The sequence below is a fragment of the Bos grunniens genome, chromosome 4 (genome assembly GCF_055505025.1).
Source record: "Bos grunniens cultivar Pamir isolate PY7600 chromosome 4, Bosgru_T2T1.0, whole genome shotgun sequence".
Lineage (NCBI taxonomy): Eukaryota > Metazoa > Chordata > Mammalia > Artiodactyla > Bovidae > Bos > Bos grunniens.
Window position 1 is genome coordinate 15,447,990 of NC_141168.1, and position 19,775 is coordinate 15,467,764.

The 19,775-nt window shown below is 45.3% G+C and overlaps 1 protein-coding gene across 1 annotated transcript in view; it reads right to left on the bottom strand.

The window, feature by feature from the left end:
* AGK (acylglycerol kinase) overlaps nucleotides 1-1,522 on the bottom strand; it is a 137,714-nt gene extending 136,192 nt beyond the window's left edge. The window contains exon 1 of the mRNA XM_086395181.1: nucleotides 1,300-1,522. The gene's annotated coding sequence lies outside the window, so the exon portion shown is untranslated. The remainder of the gene's footprint in view (nucleotides 1-1,299) is intronic.
* Nucleotides 1,523-19,775: the final 18,253 nt, after the last annotated feature.

The following is a 19,775-nucleotide window of genomic DNA, read 5'->3' on the forward strand; positions in this document are numbered from 1 at the left end:
CAACTAGTGAGCCCACGGGCTGAGCCTACTGAAGCAGGCATACCTAAGGGCTGTGCTCCGCAACAAGAGAAGCCCCCTCAGTGAGAAGCCTGAACACCCCAACCAGAGAGTAGCCCTGGCTCACCGCAGCTAGAGAAAGGGCGGGGCACAGCAGTGAAGACCCAGCAAGCCAAAAATAAATAATTAATTGGGAGAAAAAGGAAAGAGGCCTCAGAGAAAGTTCCATGTAGTCAAGGCTATTGTTTTTCCTGTGGTCATGTATGGATGTGAGAGTTGGACTATAAAGAAAGCTGAGTGCAGAAGAATTGATGCTTTTGAACTGTGGTGTTGGAGAAGACTCTTGAGAGTCCCTTGGACTGCAAGGAGATCCAACCAGTCCATCCTAAAGGAAATCAGTCCTGGGTGTTCATTGGAAGGACTAATGTTGAAGCTGAAACTCCAATACTTTAGCCACCTAATGCGAAGAACTGACTCATTTGAAAAGACCCTGATGCTGGGAAAGATTGAAGGCAGGAGGAGAAGGGGATGACAGAAAATGAGATGGCTGGATGGCATCACTGACTCAATGGGCATGAGTTTGAGTAAACTCCAGGAGCTGGTGATAGACAGGGAGGCCTGGCGTGCTGCAGTCCATGGAGGTGCAGAGAGTCAGACACGACTAGACGACTGAACTGAACTCAGAGAAAGGGTGGGAAGATGAAGGCAGGAAGTAAGCTAAACAGTGATAATAAAAACCTGTACCGAGAAAGAGGAAGGGAAGTCAGAAGTGAAAGTCAGCTCAGAAGAAAAGGGGCGGCGGAGGGGTGTTGTGAACCACGGAAAGGATGAGAACTCCAGAGAGCTGGGAAATATGGGTGGAAGGAGGGAAGGGCGCCTTTAAGAACCCCCAGGGGCCAGCAGCCAGGGAACTGAGTGGAGCTGTTACTACGGTGCAGTTCGGCTCATTGGGCTCCAGGGAGCCTGAGCAGCCCCACTGGGAGCAGGAGGGGGAGCAGGAAGAGGTGGGGGGAGGTGCAGGGAAGAAAGGACCAGAGGAAAGGCAGGGATGCGCAAGAGGGAGGCGGAAAGCTGCCACTGCAGGAAAGAAGTCAGTCCCCTTGTGCTTGGCGTGCTAGGTTTTTACCTCCTGCAGACACACTCAAAGCTCCCACTTCTCAGTCTCAGTCTGAAATAAGCACACTTGCCCACCAAGAGGCCAAGGGAATGGGCGCCTTCCACCCATCCAAGCTGCCTGCGCCAGGGGTGGAGGTGGGGGTGGAGGTGGGGGTGGAGGTGGGGGGGATGGGGGGGGGCCCTTACCTGGAGCACGTGGTCGCACCTGGTCGCTTCTCGCCAGGAGTGCAGGCTGCTTCCTGGACTTCCTCCTGCTCCGTGGGAGAATTTCAGGGCTGGGGCCTGAGGCCAGGAAGTGTGAAGCTGCAAAGAGGGTGTGGGGGTGCAGGGGGCGGGTAATTACGGTAGTCAAGGGGGCTACTGCCCCAGGCGCAGCAACAGCCACGGAATCAGCCACAAGGGATCAAACTGGCCCCTCTTTCTGAGCTTCTTTGAATGCTGGCCTCTGTCTTCTGATTGCTAATACCTTTCAGATGGCTGGCGTTTAGCAGCTAGAGCATGCACAGAAGAGGGGGGTCAACGCCAGGTACAGGTGGGCAGGGCAGGTCTCGGAGTTTCCCCGCTCAGGACAATTTCTCACAGCTGGGCCTTCCCTCATCTGGCCAGCTCACTATCTCACTCCATCAGATCTGCTTCCATTTTTTTTTCTCCCTCTGTCCCCTTCTGTTTTCTCTTTTGTGTTTCCTCTTCCTTTTCTTCGTTCTAGGCCACACCTGAGATTTCTGGTGGATGTTACTGAATCTACAGGGCACATCATTAGAGAGCACCCCAAGGCCACCTCAAATGAAGGTTTCTTTCTTCGGGCACCTTGGGGAACTTTCTTCCATTTCCACTAAGCTGCCTCACTGGCAAACTCCACCCAGGCCTGCCAGTTAAAACGCACGAGTGACTTTACGGCTGTTAAAGTAATGGAAAGGAACAACTGAGATACACGCTGCAGTCTTAAAGTAATAGAGTTGAGGCTACAAGCCGCCTAGGAATCCCACCTCATCATTTCAGTTACATCTGAACAGTGTTGGAAAGGGTGCCATCTTATTTCAATTATCTCCACACGGGTTAATGCCCTTTCTAGGAATCCATTATCATCTCTTGGGTCCTTTTGGTGAGATTCACTGGATCTGGGAGGGCTTCCCTGGTGGCTCAATGGTAAAGGATCCACCTGTGATGCAGAAGATGCAGGAGACTCGGGTTTGATCCCTGGGTTGGGAAGATCCCCTGGAGGAGGGCATGGCAACCCACTCCAGTATCCTTGCCTGGAGAATCCCATGGACAGAGGAGCCTGGCAGGCTGTAGTCCATAGGGTCGCAAAAGAGTCCAATTTGACTGAAGTGACTGAGCACGCACCCGCTGGCTCTGGGGAAAGGAGATGACCGGTTGCCGTTTCTCCGGCCTGCCTCTCCAAGGCTTCAAAACCAAGGCCTGTAGTTCTCCAGGCTGCCTGGGACTACCACACAGGTTTGTGTCCCATTCTTACAGCTCTGCTCTGTTACGTTCTTCCTCTCTTTCCTCAGGTCCTTGCTCCTAGCGTCCCTAGCCCTCCCTTCGCTCCGATTCAGCTTATGTAAGTGACTCTTTCGCCTGCGCTCTGGAACACCTGCACTAGAAAATCCCCTCACCTTGCCAGAGCTCCAGCCCCAGTCTTGGCAGTCGTACGCTACTCTGGATGTTCCACTTTACCTTGACAGATACCAATCAGCAGGCTCCAGAGCTGGCAAGTCCCAGCTGGGTTCTGGCTTAGAAATAAACAGTCTTTTTTCTTCCTTTTGAACTTTTTATTTTGTTTTGGGGTATAGCCGATTAGGGCTTCTCAAGTGGTGCTAGTGCTGAAGAACCTGCCTGCTAATGCAAGAGACATAGAGACCCGGGTTCAGTCCCTGGGCTGGGAAGACCCCCTGAAGGATCTTCCTACTCCAGTCTTCTTGCCTGGAGATTCCCACGGACAGAGGAGCCTGGTGGGCTACAGTCCATGGGGTCCCAAGAATTGGCCACAACTTAGCGACTTCAGCACCGCTGCTGCTACTGCTACTGCTAAGTCGCTTCAGTCGTGTCCGACTCTGTGCGACCCCATAGACAGCAGCCCACCAGGCTCCCCTGTCCCTGGGATTCTCCAGGCAAGAATGCTGGAGTGGGTTGCCATTTCCTTCTTCAATGCGTGGAGGCGAAAAGTGAAAGTGAAGTAGCTCAGTCCTGTCCGACTCTGAGCGACCCCATGGACTGCAGCCTACTGGGCTCCTCCGTCCACGGGATTTTCCAGGCAAGAGTACTGGAGTGGGGTGCCATCGCCTTCTCCGTAAGCACCGCTACTACCCTACTATACCTTTGGTGCTTTTCTCCTCCATCTTCACTCTATTTCCTAAGATCCCCTGCTTTCCTACCCACCAGTTTGTGGGTGGAGCGTGGACATTCTCATCACTGTATATTTACCACTTGCCTTCATATCTATTCCTGTTCGTCTTTCCTGAAGAAGACACCACCCTGATCAGTTCGCCTTCCATCCTGTGTCTAGTTGGCAAACACAGACACGTCTGTACAAATATACACATAACAAGATGTTTAATCCTGCTCTTCCTGAGGCCTGCATGTTCACATGGAATCCCCAAAGGTGGGGAACAATGAGAGAGGTGCCATGCCTCTTACATCCTCACAGGCATCAGATCACTTGCAGGACACCTTGGGAGATTAAGAAGCCAATGCTGACTTAGTCCATCACCTGTCTCAATCCTACGAAAGAGAACCAAGGAGCGACCATTCCTTTGGAGAAACTTTTGATGCTTTGCCCTCTTTTCAAATCAGGCCTTGCTAGGGTTCCTCGGAGAGCCTGGCATATCTCGGGGACATATTGGAAATCAGTATGTAACACGTGCCAAAAATACAAAGGCAGGACTTCCCTGGTGGTCCAGCAGTTACGACTCTATGCTTCCACTGTAAGGGGTGCGGGTTGGATCTCTGGTCAGGAAACTAAGATCCCACGTGCCGCACAGTGCGGCCAAAAAATAAATAAATAATAAATACAAGGCAAAAGGCTTGAGGTGGTGAGGAAAGAGAAGTGCCTTAGAAGCAACATGAAAAAGTGTGAATTGCTCAGTCATGTCCACTTCTTTGCAACTCCATGGATTGTAGCCTGCAAGGCTCCTCTGTCCGTGGGATTCTCCAGGCAAGTACATTGGAGTGGGTAGCCATTCACTTCTCCAGGGAATCTTCCTGACCTAGAGACTGAACCTGGGTCTCCCGCATTGCAGGCAGATTCTTTACCATCTGAGCCCCCAGGGAAGCCCTAGAAGCAATGTGCATTTGCACAAGTAACTGTAGAGCAGTGACTTTCCTACCAAATGTGTCACAGGCTGGGAGGACATGACCTGGTGCCATCTTCCTAGGGACCTGGCTCGTGAGGCTTCTGCGTGGGAGGAAGAACTGACCCAGCAGAGGGGCAGATCCTTGAAGCTGAGAGCCTGAGTGCTGGAGGACTAAGCAGCCATGGGGCGGCCCATGTCCAGATTCATTGGAACAGCATTGGGAGGTTTTAGTGGGGAATGTCAGAGAAACCAGGAAACAAAACCTTGAGTAGAGTCAGTTTTCTAATCCAGAAACTCATGTGTGCATAGGAACCATTTTAGGGCTTTGTTAAAACACAGGTTCCCAGGCCTTGTCCTACCAGAGCAGGACCAGAGATTCATTTCAAAAAGCCTTCCTAGCGACTCTGATGCCTATTGACATTTCAGACATTGTTTTAAATTATTAGCGATCGTATTGCCAACTCATTACTTAACCTCATCTTTCGTTTTACCCTAGACTTGAGTGGAACTAGTTTACCCTGAATCTTAAAGTTTTAACATTGGAAGGCCTTGGGTTTTAGCAACTTCACCAAATGTCAAACCTGCTAATATTTCTGTTGTATGGAAATTACCCTCCTCTAATTACCCGTCTCCTAGTTTACCTCCTAGAATACAAATTTGTCCTTTTTTTTTTTTTTGTGGCCCTTCTCTTTGGTGACAGAAACCAGCAATATGACCAGTTAGATTGTAGATTCCCAGTGATTTTTTTCCCCATCAGAACCACTGCCCCAGTCAATCTCAAACACCTCTGACATTTATTTGCTCAACTCTTTACAAGCCAAGATCACACTCTCAGAACTAGAGACAAGTCTGCTTCTGATACCTCTGCTTTAAGAGCTTGGAGTTTAAAAAGCTAAGCCAGCCCAGCCTGTTTAATTGGAATTTAACAAGATTTTTGAATAGATACAGTGATTTCTTCACACTTCCAGAGCTGATCAGATAGAAACAGGTGTGACTAGAAGAGTAGAAACCAGGAGGGAGGGAATTCAGGGAGCCAAGGATTTAATCAGGGGCTCCGGTCAGTGACCTTTCAGATCCTTTTCCTCTTGAGATTCTGCCATTTTTTCCCTCTATTAAATGCATTCTTGGTTTTGGCTCACTGTTTCAGCCTGTTGAGAATGTTGTGGAATCCAGAGTTGCAAAACACACCTCAAGGACACTCAAGACAGTGGAGTACAGTTTATTACGCCAGCGGGTCCAAGGGGAATCAGTTTCCAACAAGGACCCTGATGTTTCTGAGAGGCCCAGTTTTATACCCCTGCTATGTGACTGGTTATATGTTAGCAACCTCCTTGTTGTATGTGACTGAGTTTTACAACAAATAGATGCTAGGAGGACAAACAATTAAGGTTAAAGGGGAGGGGCGGGGCAATGATTATACATCAAGGGGGGATGTCTTCATGGTTAACCTAACAGGGGCAGCCTGACCTCAACTACAATCCCTGTCAGTCATCTGCAGGGAGGGGAGTCTCCAGGGAGACCTGGTTTTCATTAGCAACAGTTTCTTCCTTTCAACCTTTCTTGGGCAAGGTTCAGGCCCAGTTCACATCCCGTCTTTAAGATGGATGACAGGCTTCAAGATGGAGTCTCTCCTGCTTTTCTCACACTGGCTCCAACAAAGACATTTAGGGGCTCAGTTTTGTCTTCTAGCATCTCAGTGATTCTCCCAGCGTTGATTCCTCCTCCAGTTTGCTTCACATACCTGTCAAGAGGTTCTTTCAAGCTGGTGAGAAAAACCTGGACCAGGGCAGACCATGAGTTGGCAGTATTACCATCAGACTCATTCCACAGACAACTTGTACACTGCCCCAGCTTACAATAGATACCTGTAACTGCACCCCAAAAAGAGGGCAGAAAGGGAGCAAGTACATTTGTTTGACATTGTCAGAGACCCAGAAAGGGTGTGAATTGGGGTCAGCATGGGATGGAGAAGCAGGAGGGTAGCAGGGTGGGATCTAACTGAAAAGAGGAACAGGGTCAACTTTTCTTAGTTTGAGGGTAGGAGGTGAGGGCATATCCAAGCCCAGAAAATTTCTTGGGTATACGAGTGGAAAGTTGGAGGATTTCATATCTGGGATGAGGTTATTTCTGGAGTCAAGAGGAAAAGTGAGTATAGGCTTGAGCAACTGGTTCTCCAGTTGAAAGAGTGTATTAGAGTTCTCCAGAGAACCAGAACCAACAAGATGTACATATATCCTAGAGTCAGAGTTATTTTAAAGAATTGAGTCACATGATTATAGAGGCAGGCAAGTCCAAAATCTTCAGGGCAGGCTGGTAGGCAAAAGACCCAGGGAAGGGTTGATGCTGTTGTTCAAGTCAAAAGGTGGTATAAGGCAGAATTCCCTCTTCCTTCTCTTAAAACCTTCAACTGATTGGATGAGGCCCACCTATGTCATTGAAAGTAATTTGCTTCACTCAGAGTCTACTAATTTCAGTGTTAATCTCATGTAAAAAAAATACATTCATAGCAACATCCAGACTTATGTTTGACCAAATATCTGAATTCTGTGACAGTTGTATCCAAGTTGACACATAAAATGAACAATTGTAAATAGTATTAATGATCTCATTTATAGCCATAGCAAAAACATGAGGAAATGTAGATAAAGAGAAGACTATCAAGTGTGGAGGGAATCCTCCAGATTCTAGGAGGCTCTTATTTTTAGTAGGTGTTCTGTGGATCCTGGGGTTTCTGATGGAGCCAGAGCTGATGATGACGGCACGGAAGAGTTATGGGGGAAAATCCACCCACCCCACCTTCAAGGAGAGTTACCATCAGCATAGAAGCATAGATCCTATGAAAGCAAACATTCTATATGCAAATTCTGATCTCAAAGCCCCAGTCAGTAACTGCTGGGGACCCACACTAGCCCCAGGGCACAGATGCTTTCAAGATAACAAATTATAGGACTTGCCTTTTCATTCTTTCTCCCTCCTCTATGTTTACCATGGGTCAAAGGCATATATACTTATTTCATTGAGATCAGTGTGGTTATTTATTTTCAAGGCTGCCATTTTTCAACAGAATTTCCAGTTGAACTTCTTTCTCCCACTCACAAGCCCAAGGTCTTTTCACATCCATCCTGTCTTTGGCAAGAATCCTTAGAGTATAGCCTTGGAGATATACCTAGTGGTAAGCCACCTGCTCTGGATTGAGGGTGGATCTATTCTTGTCATAGGCTTTGTGATCTGGACAAAGGAATTGAGTGTATGCCTGTCAGATTGTCAGGCGATACTAAATTTGGTGGACCAGCTGAATTCTAGCAGAAAATCATGCAAAATAAGGTCGAGCAATTGGGGAAAAACTGGCCCACAGGAAAGACAATTGGATGAAATTCAGAAGGACTATATGGACCTAGAATTCTAACTGTAGGAATGTGACTAGCTATGTGACCTTGCAATACAGAGACCAAGCCTCAGATATAAGAGCTGTGCAACACTCACGAGTTTCAGAGACAAAGGGACCTGTAGAATAAGCCATCCACCCCTCTCTCCACTACCACTTTATACGCATCAGATAAAAAGGTTTCTTCCAACTTTAAAAGGTTATGGTCCTCCAAGTTTATATCCTCTGAGCTTCCAGGTCCAGTTTCTGATCCTCTCCATCAGAATTCCTTGCCCCTGCCACTCTAATTCGCAGGACTGTGCTCAGCATCCTATGGTACTTCCTCCATATGCCTTGAGTTGCTTGTTGTTGTTCAGTCGTCAAGTCATGTCCAACTCCCTCGACCCCATAGACTGCAGGTTGCCAGGCTTCCCTGTCCTTCCCCATTTCCTGGAGTTTTTCCAGGTTCATGTCCGTTGCATCAGTGATGCCATCCAACCATCTCATCCTCTGCCGCCCTCTTCTGCCTTCAATCTCTCCCAGCATCAGAGTCTTTTCCAATGAGTCAGCTGTTTGTATCAGGGGGCCAAAGTGTTGCTTATCTTTCTGATTCCCAGGCTAGATTATCAGCACCTTGACAATGGAATCATGTCTTGTGTATCTCTGCATTTCCAAGGTCTGTCATAGAGCCTGGCACATAATTAATGATCAATAAATCTTGGCTGAATAATAATAAAAAGAAACCCCACATTTGCTTATGCATCACGGTTATCATATATTCTAACCCCCAATGTTCTCCTTTATACAGCCAAATTCAGTGTCTTTCTTAATATTGTAAAGGTCAAAAATTGAACACAGTTCCCCACATTTTTGACCAGCAAAAAATATAGGGAGAAAAACATACAATGTACTTGGAATTTTCCTTCTGATAAGAGAAGTTGAAGAATGCACTGGCTTATTCTTAAAGCTACATCACATTAAGCTGAAATACCAAGATATTTTCATGTAGATTTCTGCCATGCTGCAGCTCTCACATTCTGCATATGTGCAGTTGATCTTGAACCCCAAATGGAAGACTGTATATTTTGTTGGTTTGGGCTTAAGGTTAAATCCAACCAAAATCACTTTAAATTTGATGCTATCGGTGACTACATTAGCAATCCTCCCTGGCTTCAGGTCACAGGTAGATCTGACATGTAGATCTTTTCTGTTTTTATCTCCCCGTGTGACAACAATGTTGAAAGGGTTGGGACTCGACAAAAGCTCCCATGGTAACCACTCCCTTCCATGTTAACCCAGAATCACTCATAAAATTCATGAGTAATCAACCATAAGCTGATAAGTACACTCCAAAATACTGCCAGACATCTCCTATTTCTCTGTCTTATCCACAAAGATCTTAAGGATAACATTTTAAAAACGTTTTCTAAAGTACATACATACTTCATCGGCAGTAGCTCCTGAAATTTGCCAGCCAAGTAATCCATTAAAATAAATATAACATGGCTTGTATGGCAGAACTTCCTAGCATGCGTATGCTAGCTCTGGTGCCAATGGCATGCTTTTCTAGGTCTTCCAACCCCTGCCCCTTTTAAGTATATCTAATTTAGAGTGTCTCAGTGGTAAAGAATCTGCCTACCAATGCAGGAGATGCAGGTTTGGTCCCTGTGTCTAGAAGATCCCTTGGAGAAGGAAATGGTACCCCACTCCAGCATTCTTTCCTGGGAAATCCCATGGACAGAAGAGCCTGGTAGGCTACAGAACATGGCGTCACAAAAGAGTCAGACACGACTTAGTGACTAAGCAACAACAATTTAAATTATGGCCTGGCGTTAATACTGAGCTGACTTCCCATGGTTGGGATCCCATCTCAAGGCACATCCAGTCTTCCATGATCCCTCACAAATTACCCACTGTGACTACGAGATCAGAGGACAAGTTCTTTCACATCCTATGAAACAAACTTAGACTTGAAAACAAACTGTGGAGTGTGTGGCCTTAACAAGTGTGGGGAACTATTCACATTTAAGCGGCAAAGGTCTTCAGACAAAGAGATTGACTTTTAGTCAATTGATTGTCACCTGAGTGGCAGGATGAGGCAATGGGACAGGTTTCTGTCACCCTGAACTTCTTCAACTATTAACACAACCACCTGGTATGAAGCTGCTCTTCCTCATCTCAGGACACATCTTATGTTTTCCCCAGTTAATATGAAGCATCTACACCTGTTGCTATTCTTCTGGTCTTTTCTTTTTAACTTAACTATAGCTGATTTAACTATAATATTCCCTGGTGGCTCAGAGGGTAAAGCGTCTGCCTGCAATGCAGGAGACCTGGGTTCGATCCCTGGGTTGGGAAGATCCCCTGGAGAAGGAAGTGGTAACCCACTCCAGTACTCTTGCCTGGAAAATCCCATGGACAGAGAAGCCTGCTGGGCTACAGTCCATGCGATCGCAAAGAGTCGGACACGACTGAGCAGCTTCACTTTCATAGCTGCTTTACAACACTACGTTACTTTTAGGCTTCTGATGCTGTGATGCTGAACATCTGAAGGCCATGAATGGTACCACAGTATCAAGAGGCCAGGAATTTAGAAGATCGTCTAGGAAACAAGATGTCAGAATTTGAGACGGAGGCCACAGGACAGGCTCACTCTTTCCCTAGTAAGACCCCAGGCTGCTCGGTTACTTCTTGGTTCAAGAGGCCTGAGCGAAGAGGTGACAGGAAACCATCCTGATGGGAGAATGAGTTTTCCTCTCACCCCTACCATCCTTGTTCATATTATAAGCTTTGAAATGAGGTGGGAAATGGCCATGATTTTGTTTCCATAATATGTCAAAGAATGAGATCAGTAAAACACCCTAAGCTTTAGGATAGGCCAGGCTTTGTTTTTCCACCTAACTGGAACTCCAAAAAGCCATAAGCTTTCAAAAAGGGACCCAGTAACAAACTCATTTTATGGTACAGTATTAAAGTTTGGGTTTTAAAAAGGTAGCTTAGAGATAAAGTAGTCAAATTGCCTTCTTTATAGATAAAGAAACCGAAGTCCAGAGAGGTTCAATGACTTGCTGAAGGTCACATGGTTACTAAGGATGGAGTTGTTCCTTGAACCCAGAGCTTTGCAGTTTAGGACTCCCTTTAGGTTAACTTGCTTACTGCCCTTTTGCACACAAATTGTGGTTTCTCTATTACTCTTTATTTCTGCTCGTTTCAATTTGAGGATGTTTTTGTAGCCAGACAAGAGCGGAAGAGAGCAGAGTTTGAATAGTTCTGGCTTCTGCTAATATCATGCCACATTTTCTGAGAATGGGAATGTGGAAGATGGTAAATTTAGAGACAGAGAAGCCAGTAATGGGAAAACAGGGTTGGCGAGGACTGATTAGGTACAGGTGTAACACACAGAGACCAGGGAGGTCACGGCTGACCACAGATGGAGGCAGGCAGCAATGGAGTGCTACTGCTGAAAAGCACTCCAAAGTGATCCCGGGATTTATTTATAGAAGGGTGACATGCAACACCCAGGAAGCAATCATTAGGCTACAATCTACATTAGTCAGATCTCTATTGCAAATGATGCCCATTTTGTCACACTCTGAGTGTGAGAGCCCTGGAGGAGGGGGGGATATAAAGGGACAGGCAATCATTGCTTAGAGTAGAAGTGAAGGAATCCAGACTGCTGAAAGCAACCACTGCTCCTGTCCCACCTACTTCCTGACGGCTCTAGCAAGTAGGAGGAAAGAGAGGGAAGGGGGAGGGGAGTCATCCCAGCCAGAAATTTCCCTCCAAACTACTGGCCTCTCAGCATGGAATTTTAGACGCTGATTCTGTCTCCTCTCCTTTCAGTCAAGGTTAAGTTCCCCTGCCGGAGGTCTCTCTCGGCAAAGACTTGAAGGCCTAGCATCATCAGCTCTTATTGACTAAAGATGACTTCTTTACCCACACAGAGCTCGTACCGTGTAAGTTACCATTTCCACATGCCGTTTGGAGGGACTTCGAGAGCAAAGTGGTTGAGGAGATTCAGGCTCATCACTGGAACCTCATGCTGACCACAGCAGCCTGTGGCCTCTGTCTGATTTCTGACTTGTTTTCCACCTGTATGTAAAAGATTATCTTTTTTTTTTTAATTTCTTTTAAGGTTTTTCTTTTTTAATAGAAGTATAGTTGATTTACAATGGTGTGTTAGTTTGGTGTACAGCAAAGTGATTCAGTTATACACACACATTCTTTTTCAGTCTTTTCCATTATAGGTTATCAAAAGATATTGAATATAGCTCCCTGTGCTCTACAGTAGGTCATTGTTGTTTATTTTATATACAGTAGTGTGTATTCCTTCTCAGTCTTCAGCAAATCATTGTGGGCATCTACATCACTACTAACTTTCCTGCCTACGTGAACTGCATTACATAACGGCACACTGAGTGTGATGATACAGACATATCAACCTCAAAGCCTCAGCGTTAACTTCCTGAAGTTAAAGACACAGGATTCACCTGGTTTTAGACGTACCTTATGCCGTAACTCCATGTTTTAGAGAAAGGTGGTGATGTCTTTAAAACAATTCCCTGTCATGTCTTCTTTGCCCTTCTACAGAGATGTTAAACTTCATTTAATCTCTCCTGGAAAAAAAGGGAGGAAAGGAAAAGAAAGGCACACACAGGAGAAAGACCCTTGTCGGTATCGCGTGCTGGGTTCTTGCAGGCCAAGGACTGCAAGTATAAAGTCCTTGTGCCGGCTTTCCTCATCTCTCCCCAAAATAAATTTCCAGAAAAAGAAATAAATCAAAAGACAGTGTATTCCACCTGCAGCTGGAAAACTCGAGAAGCCAAGTCCCCAGAGGCTGATGCTGTGGGCCAGATGGTCCTTGCTTCCCCATAGGAGCGTGGGCTCTGCTTGCTCTTTCTGGGAGCAGGGCTCAGGTGCCCTCTCTTTAACAAAGTGACAGGGGCCAAGGAAGTGGGGAGTGTAGCAGAAAGTGGCCTAGTCCTTGGGCACATGCCACCTGACTCACAGAAGACCAGGTATGTCAACAGAAAGAGGTCATGAACAGTTGGGGACACCAGCTTTGTGGTCAGACTGACCTGGGATTGAATATCAACTCTGTCAATCCCTTCTCCCAGCCCAGGGTGAGCCTCAACTGTGTCCAAGGACAAAGCCACCCACCTTCCAGAAACTGCTGGTCTCCTATAGGATTAAACCGTGTCTGGTGTTTTTCACTTAATGCTCGTACAGCTTTCTATACCTACACACTGAGACTGGCCTTGACTGCTTTCTTGGCTGTACGGCATTCCACTCTATGGCCATGGTCACTATTGCCACTTCCCAAGAATGAATGTCCATGTGTTTATGACTTTTGCTTTGGAAAAACAATACTGTAATGAATATCCTTCTATGAATATCTATACACGAATACAGCTGGAGGAAAATTCCCAGAAAGTGAATAGCTGCAAGTGCCTTTATAATTTTGATGTTGTCAAATTGGCCTTTAAAAGTCCTTCCACTGATGTACCCACCCACTGGGTGACGTACCCACCCAACGATGCCCAAGGAGGCTTCTTTCTGAAGGTGGAACAATGGGCATGAGGGTGAAAGAACTAACAACGTCCTTTATTATTCTTTGACTCTCTAACAAAGCATCACTGGTACTACTTCTGGGGTCCTTGGGCGCTGACTCCACTGAGAGCCCAGCTGTGATTTTCCATCTGCCAGAAATCTGGACTTATTTTTGGCAACTTGGTGACATGCTCCCTACACGTCCGGGAGATTCTCAGCTTCCCTCCACAATGACCTATTTGTGGCTGAATATTTAGCTGTTCCTTCAATCCTGATGTCTGGTCTACAATCTATTTTGAGATTTGATAGGTTGTTTTCCAGCAAAAACTGTGGGTGCAAACACCAAAATATAATCTTATACCCTGTTATCTGTCTGGGAAGGGTTCGTGGATAAAACATGTTTTTATTTTTATTATTTAATTTTCAAACTTTTATTATGGGAAATTGCAGTTATATACAAAGGTAGAGAAGTAGTATAATGAGCCCCTATATACCTACCACTCAGCTACAATGATTAGTTCATGACCCATCTTGTTTATCCAAAACCCTACCAATTCCCCACCTCCTACATTATTTTGAAGCAAATCTCAGACATCTTATCATTTCATTCTTAACTGTTTCAGTGTCTACCCCTAAAATGTAAGAACTTTAAAAATATTCATATTACCATTACACCTAAAATAATTAACAATATTCTTTTAAAATAAACACAGATAACTCAGTCAGTGTTCAGATTTCCAAATGCCTCATAAAATGATTTAAACAGGATTTTTAAATGTTAGAAAAACAAATATTGAGGACCAGGAGGTCTGAGTTCAAGTCTTAGCTCTGTCCCTCTCTCCTTGGGAGACTTTAGGTAATTCTCCTGACTCCCTTTGCTTCTGTTTTGTGGGCTTTGAGGGCTGGAAAAGACCAATCTGGGCACTTTCAGATGATGCTAATGATTTGAGGAAACAGAAAAAAATGGCAATAACTAAAAGTAGAGTCAAGTTTGAATTTCTATATAATCGTGACCAGATCAATAAGTGTCTGCTAAATTCAATACAATTTACAAAATCTGTCTACTTTCATCCCCATGAAAAAGATATGTTAGGGTCCGGGGAGCCCTATCTTTTCCTCTTGGCAGACAAGTGCTTTTCAAAATGAAGTAGATATAAGAGGTTCCTTTCATTTTAAAGCACATAATCTTAATACAGTGTTTGTTTAAAACCCACAGATACCCTTTAAAATATCATGTTCTTAGGAGTCTGGAAACAGGTCAAGAAGGAAAGGAAGAAAGAAGATAGACTTGTCATTGGTTCTGGGAGTCAAGTGATGCCTTTGGGAACTCTGTTATCCAGTGAGATAATACATGCATGAATAAATTATAAAGTGCCATAAATCTGTGATTAGAAAAATGAGGGTCTCCAGATGGTCTTAAATCACTCCTAGCATTTTCCCCTTTGAATTTCTACAACCAGCAATCAGGTTTCTCTTCTCGAGAAAAACTCTCTTTAAAACCCAAGGCGATAAGGAAGAGGAAAGGGAAAGAGACAAAGACACATATTGACGGGGAACTGAAAACGGTGCTAAAAACTCCTGAAAATCTTTTTTTTTAAAAAGACCATTGCACACAGCTTTTCCTCACTCTGTGTATGTGCGGGGGCACAGGAGGTGATGGTGATCATGGTGTGAAAGGAGGGAAGGAGAAATGAAGAAGACTCTGCGTTTCTCATCTTGGTTTGAAGGCAGAATGGAGAACTTCCTGAGCAGGTGGCTTGCAGCTGTCAGGAAACCTGTGTGTCTCTATCTTCTCAACAAGGGGGATCCTTTAGCAGCAAAACAGCTTGGGAAGGCTGAGGGGCGGGCACCTTTTCTCTCTTTTGAAGACAGCAGTGCTTAGGGTTTGCAGAGGCTGGATTTCTGCTGTTTGAACATCTACATCTGCCTTTCACCTGAACAACCAGTGCCTACACCTGGAGTTGTGATACCTGTTTCCCTTAAGCGTACAGAAGACCCTGACCAGCTATCCTGCTGTTGAAGGGTGAAGAGTCTACCACTCCCTGTCGGGTCAGGGAGGGAGAGAGAGATTGCATATGGGTGGGGTGGTGGCGGTGAGGAACTGGAGAGCTGAGCTTGGAAGAACCCAGCTGGATTTGGTGTCTAGCTGCAGGACCACTGTCCTTGGCTGCCCAGGACTGGTCAGAGCAACACGATGAAGATGCACAATCACCTTGGCAACCAGCTCACAGGCAAAGCTGTTACTTGGCAATCCACCTAGACCTCTCCCCCTCCCCACCCCGCCAGCTACACTCTGTTTCTCCCACTGCAGCTCACACACAACTCTTTCTCCACTTTGTTATGCCTCAAACATCACAGGACTCTTGGTGTGTGAGGAAGTGAGGAAAAATGAGGAAAACAGAGATCCAAGACATAGGGAAAGAGAAATAATCTTCTAAACATAGGTGGGAAGGACCCCTGTGGTTTGAATGACCTCCTCTTTCTGGTGACTGGAGATAGATTGAGGTCAGGGAGAGAGAGGGGGCAATGAATAGCAAAGCTGGACAATTGGGCAGTTTATTTGCTCACTGTTCCCAGAAACCATGAAAACTGAGCAAAATTAGAGGCAAGAGTTTATTCCCACTTCTACTTTCCTTTCTTCCCCCTCCCTGCCTCTTTTCTAAGGGCCTGTTGTGGACACTAAGACTTCCCTGGTGGTTCAGTGGGTAAAGAATCCGCCTGCCAATGCAAGAGATGTGGGTTCAATTCCTGGGTCGGGAAGATCCCCTGGAGAAGGAAATGGCAACACTCCAGGATTCTTGCCTGGGAAATTCCATGGACAGAGGAGCCTGGAGGGTTACAGTCCATGGGATCGCAAACAGTTGGACAGGACTTAGCAACTAAACAACAACATCGTGGACACTTGCCATAAGGACTTGTGTCCATATGGGTCCTATCCAGTGGGCGCTGGCCTCTTCTCTTTCATTCATTCATTCAACACACACTGAGCACCTGACTTTGGGTCAGCATCATGCTGGGCTCTGGGGCTGCAGAATTAAAGATAGATATTATCTCTGTTCTCTTAGAATTTACAGTGTTTAGCAGAGGGGGCTGACTGAGGAAAAAACAAGCAGGCAGACTAATACAAGAATTGAAAATTAGAATAAAAGTCTCATGATTTTTATTTTTAACCACAAATCAAGGGCTTGTGGTTAAGGCTAAGAGGAAAGGGCTTGCTTTTTGCTCCATTGTCTTTATTTTTCAAATATTTTATTTGAGCCTGGCATGTTTTTGTTTTTTTTTTGGCCTGCTCCACATAGCATGTGGGACCTTAGTTTCCTGACAAGGGATCGAACCCACAGCCCCTACAGCAGAAGTGTGGAGTCTTAACCACTGGACTGCCAGAGAAGTCCCTTTCAAATATTTCATTTTTGAAATATTTTTAGGCAGAAGAGTTGAGCTCTTACACACACATATACACACCAGGCTTCCCTGATAGCTCAGTTGGTAAAGAATCTGCCTGCCATGCAGGAGACCCCAGTTTGGTTTCTGAGTCAGGAAGATCCCCTGCAGAAGGGAAAGGCTATGCACTCCAGTATTCTGGCCTGGAGAATTCCATGGACTGTATAGGCCATGGGGTCGCAAAAAGTCAGACACAGCTGAATGACTTTCACTTCACTTCAGACATCTACAAACACCTGATATCATCACCCCAATTAAGATAACAGATGTATTCACCACCTTCCAGAATTTTCTCGTGTCCCTTTTGTGTGTGTGGTAAGAATACTTATTGTGAAATCTATCCTCTTAATAGCTGTATTTTGAAGTGCACAATTCTGCATCGTTAACCACAGGTAGTTTGTCCTAGAGCAAATCTCTAGAAGTGATTCATCCAGCAAAACTGAAAGTTTGTACCCACTGAACAGCTCATCTCCCCTACCTCCAGGCCCTGGTGACCACTACTGTATCACCTCCTTCTATGACTTGATTTTCGATAAAGTGGAATCATGCGACATTTGTCCTGTGACTGTGTAGATGTGTGCTCAGTCATGTCTGACTCTTTGTGACCCCATGGACTGTAGCCTGTCAGGCCCCTCTGCCCATGGAATTCTCCAGGCAAGAATACTGGAGTGGGTTGCCATTTCCTTCTCCAGGGGATCTTCCCGGCCCAGGGATTGAACCCATGTCTCTTGTGTCTCCTGCATTGGCAGTAGGATTCTTTACCACTAGCGCCACTTGGGAAGCCCGTCCTATGACTGGCTTGTTCATTTATCCTCCAGGCCCATCCATGCTATTGCAAATGGCAAGATTTATTTTCTTTTGCTTTTTTAAGACTGAATGATGTTCCTTAGTAAACACATATCACATTTACTTTAATCCATTCATCCGTTGATGGACTCTTAGGCGGTTTTGCATTGTGGCTGCTGTTGTGAAGGCTGTTGTGAAGGCTGTTGTGCAGTGAACATGGGAGAATAGGTATTAAATCCTTGCGGATGCAGCAAAAGCAATGCCAGGATTAAAGGGTCAAGGAAGGCCTTTATGAAGAAGAGTCATGCAAGCCAAGACCTTAAAGGCGCTTGGGAGTGAGGGAAAGAGGTAGAGATTGTGCCCAGTAGGGGAACTCCATGAGGGGCTGGAGAGACAGGGCCGCCTGGGCATTGTTGGAGGAACAGGAATTCGATCAGCATGTCTTCAGATAAGTCTGTAACTTAGGCAGATGGGGATCAATAAGAAAGGTCAGATGAACTAGGACCTCAGAGGTCGTGGAAGGTGTTTGGATATTATATTCTTAGTTCTGTAGCAGGCCACTGGATGGGTTTCAGCTTGAGAGTGGTCTAATCAGACGTATATTTTAATTTCAGTAGGACTTCCAGTACAGATCAGACGGTGGGCGTCAGAGAGGAGGGACATAGACCCCTAGGTAGGTTATTGTGATCATCCAGGTGAGAGATGATGGGGGCCATGTGAAAGAATACACGATGCATTCACGAAGCAGGACTCTGGTTTTAAGTCCTTTTGAGCTTTGTTTGTTTATCCTTTTAGAAGGAAAAATACAGTACACGAGAAAACAAAGCAGCGAGGAGGCAGGCATATCCTGACACCCACTTCCTGTGGGACCTTTGCAAGTTGCCCAAACTCATGTACGGAAAATGAGAGTGCTTCTAAAGACTGCATGAGACAATTAATCTAAAGCAATTAGGGTGATGCAAGATATACAGGGGGCTTCCCGTGTGGCTCAGCTGGTAAAGAATCTGCCTGCAATACAGGAGACCTGGGCTCGATCCCTGGGTTGGGAAGATCCCCTGGAGAAAAGAAAGGCTACCCACTCCAGTATTCTGGCCTGGAGAATTCCATGGACTGTACAGTCCATGGGGTTGCAGAGCTGGACACGACTGAGCAACTTTCACTTTCAAGATATACCGAAAATGCTCAAAAAGTGGAAGCTACTGTGATTGGTCATTGAGAACTCCAAAGCAAGCAGCCTAGTTTTTGATCAGGTAAAATTATCAGGGGGTGAGCATAGGGAGTGCTTTCTTTGGACTCAATTAAAATATAGATCTGTAACAAAATGGGAAGACAATCTGTACTTATGGTAAGAGTCCAAAGGGAATTAATAATGCAAGATGTTTTAGGAATTTGGACATACAAGCCACATGGCAGAGAAAGTACATAATGGTCACCAAGAACATAAGTTTTGGCTGAGCAATATTCCACTGTGCATATATGTCACATCTTCTTTATTACTCAGCCATGAAAAGAATGAAATAATGCCATCTGCAGCAACATGAATGGACCTAGAGATGATCACATTAAGTGAAATAAGTCAGAGAAAAGTAGATATCATATGATATCACTTATATGTGGAGTCTAAAAAAAAGAAACAAATGAATTTATTTACAAAACAGAAATGCACTCACATATAGAAAATAAACATATGGCTATCAAAGGGGATAGTGATAGGGAAGGGGAAGGGAGAGGAGAGATAAATTTAGAGTTGGGGTTAACAGATACACACCACTATGTATAAAATAGATAAATCACAAGGACTTACTGCATAGCACAGGGAACTATATTCAGTATCTAATAATAACCTACAATGGGCTTTCCAGGCGGCACTAGTGGTAAAGAACCCACTTGCCAATGCAGGAGATGCAAGAGACTCAGGTTCAATCCCTGGGTTGGGAAGATCCCCCCGAAGGAGGGCTTGACAACCCACTCCAGTGTTCCTGCCTGGAGAATTCCATGGACAGAGGAGACTGGCAGGCTATAGTTCATAGGGTCACAAACAGTTGGAATTGGAAACAACGGAAGTGACTTAGCACGCAAAAAGAACCTGAAGAAAGTTGAAATATATGACTGCATCTCTGTCCTATATGCCTAAAACTAACATAACATCATCAGTTAATGACAATTCAATTAAAAAATAGTCTGAAAAAAGAATTTAGATAGGGAACCAACACCAGGAAGAGAGCCAT